Below are 3088 nucleotides of genomic sequence, written 5' to 3' on the forward strand. Positions count from 1 at the left end.
TAAATACTATTCAATACTAAACTTGAAAATTAAGTTGGGCCGATATATACGTTAAATAATGATAATAAGTAGGTGAAATAAAAGTATTTTCATGAATTTAAAACCATTATTATATAAAAACTCTCTTTTCTTCTTGTCCTTTTAAATTTTTATTAGCTAAAACTACCCATAGATACAAAAAAAATAAAATTGTTGGTTCTAGTTCCAAAGGGTTGGTTTACGTAAATGTTCCTTTTTAGGCAATATTTACATTTTGTTTCTATTTTTAAAAGTTGTGCAAAAAGAATTACCTTTCATAACAATGTTAAACTCTATTATAATGTATGTTCATAAATTGCTCAACTTTAAAAACAAAATATTATATTATCATCTAACATCTACAATAACTTATAAAATTTTAGATTGTTGTCTAACGTTGTTTCATAGGATTTTCAATTTTCTCAAAAAAGAATTTTTTTTTAGATCGTAGTCTACAAGGTCAATAAATTGCAAAAAAAAAAGAAAAAAGAATTCATTTGCTAAACCGTTACCTAGAAAGGAAAAACTAGTGAAAATTCCACGGTGAAAAAATAGGTGGTGTAATGCATAAAATTGCACGATTTGCCTTCAAATATATCTCTAATTTTTGCTTTTTAGCAATCAGACTAATCTCTAATAGCGTATAAATTCTTTAACAATTGAATTTATACCCAACATAACTTATAAATTATTATAATACAAACATATAAATTTATATACTGTAAAAAAATTTACTTATTACAAAGTACATAAATTAAAGATCGTCGCAAAATAGGGTCAAAGGTGCAAATGACCACTCATTCATTTCCTTAACTATATATACAAAAGTCCATCATAAGTAACTCATGAATTTATTATTGATAGCTATTGAAATTAATAAGTATGTAGTTGGATTTGTTAGAAAATTTAGTTTTGAGCTTTAAAGGCTACAATGGTCACTAAGAGATATATAGGCTAACTAATTTATTAATGTGGTCAAAAATAGATATTGTGTATAAGTATGTATATAATTTATATATTTAATAAAAGTATACACAATTTATATTGTTTTATAAATTAGTTGGTCGAACTAATTAGGGCAGTATTATATTATATACACGTATTTATGTTGTATGTATATATTTCACCACACCGACTCTCTTAATCAATGAATGAAAGATCTATCCCACCCCCACGCCCACCCCCACCCCCCAACCAAACCACTTTACACTGCATGCACTAATTAGTTGTAATTGCAATATTTACTACAATTTTCCTTTTTCTGCAAACTTTCTTGGGATTTTTCCAACAATTAATACATTTTCTGCCCCTCTATTTACAACTATCTATTGTACTGTTCCTCCTTCAATTCAATTAAATTCCTATTTAAGAGCCTTCTCTCTTTTTCTCTCCCCCCCACCCCCACCCCCACCCCCAAACCCATCATCTTCATTGAAATTTAATTAACTTTTAATGTAATCCCATTTCTACCCTCTAAAGTTCCCTTTATATATAATGGCTTTTACAAGTCCAAGTTCATAATCATCATCAACAACAGCTTCTCCTTTAAATTTTTCTTTTTTTACATCATATTAGTTGTGGAGCTATTGCTGCCTGCTGGTTCTTCACAAGAACCTTTGAAGGTATAGTACTACTAACAAAATCTTGTCAAGAATGATCACACAGGAAGGAACAGTAGCGAAGTCAGGAATTTCGTTGAGGATATTCAAAATTATATATATACATAAGAGTAACTGACGAAAAAAGGGTGTTCAGTTGATCATCTTTGAACAGTTGTACCTTTATCTCTATGTATATAACAAAAAAGACATGTTTTGGGATTATTTGTCTTTGATACAAGAAAGGGGTGTAGGAAAACCCTTTTTTCTCGTGTTGAAATGAAAGAATAATGATTCTTGATTCTATTTGTTAAACATTTTCTAATGTTTTTTTTTCTTTTTTAGTTATTTGATTTCAGGATTACTCAAATAACAAAACATGAGTAGGAGGAATGGAAATGGTCCAAAACTTGACTTAAAGTTGAATTTATCACCACCAAGGATCACGAACCATCACAACCAGCACCAGCACCAGCACCACATTGATCAACATCCAATAAGGATGCAAGAGTCGTTATCGCCTAATAGGTCATTGACAACATCACCAACAAGCTCATGTGTGTCCTCAGAGGATTCACCAGCTCGTCAACGCCACCGTGCCAACAGCCCAGAAACAGCAACATCTATGGTACTAGTTGGGTGTCCAAGGTGTTTGATGTATGTCATGTTAGCTGAGGCTGATCCAAAATGCCCCAAATGCAAGAGTACTTGTTTGCTTGATGTCATACATGAGTCCAGCAATAGTACTAGGAGAAGGATTACTTAAGTTTTTTCTTATCATTTCAAGAAAATCACCCCTGTTTCCCCCCTTTTTTTTTAGTTTCTATAAATAGCACTACTTGAGCTCCATTTTTTGACTTAAAACTTTTGCCATATGATGAAAATTAGAAATGGGAATTTGGAGCTTAATTAGTACTATTTTGTTTGTTAATTTTAATATATTGTTTTGAAGGTTTCTGTAATGTTTGTTGCTCACTTTTGTAGGAAAAGTAGTAGTTGTAGGGTTAGTGAGTTTTAAGGAATGTTACATCTTTTGCAGAAGAAGAAAAAGAATTTGTAAATGGGCCAACTAAAAGTGCCCACATTTTCTTATGAAAAAAAAAAGAAATATATATATATGGTGAAATTTTCCATTCATTTGCAAAGACTTTTTGGTTATTATCCAATCAGACCATGACACATTGGCATTGTCAGTTGATCTTAATTTGTCAATTAATCTCTTGAAAGGGAAATGTCAGTTTAACCAGCAATTTGGAAACTTCTGTTTTTCTCTGTTTAACATTGCAAACAGATGTTCTTCGGAATGAGTGAGTTGATTTGGTGGGTGGTCATTCACACGGATGATCCGGAATCAATCTCCTTCAATATCATCTGAGTCGAGCATGTCGTATAGGGACTTACTTAGTACGATTTACATTTCATATATGGTTTGTAGGCTATTATACAATGAAAGATTTACGAATGCGCACAAA

General features: G+C 31.2%; 1 long non-coding RNA gene across 1 annotated transcript; it reads left to right on the forward strand.

Annotated features, from left to right (window-relative positions):
• Nucleotides 1-1457: 1457 nt before the first annotated feature.
• LOC129885140 (uncharacterized) lies at nucleotides 1458-2753 on the forward strand. The gene is made up of 2 exons (XR_008766062.1): nucleotides 1458-1640; nucleotides 1962-2753. It is a non-coding gene; the product is annotated as an uncharacterized LOC129885140 (long non-coding RNA).
• Nucleotides 2754-3088: the final 335 nt, after the last annotated feature.

Source organism: Solanum dulcamara, chromosome 4 (genome assembly GCF_947179165.1).
Source record: "Solanum dulcamara chromosome 4, daSolDulc1.2, whole genome shotgun sequence".
Lineage (NCBI taxonomy): Eukaryota > Viridiplantae > Streptophyta > Magnoliopsida > Solanales > Solanaceae > Solanum > Solanum dulcamara.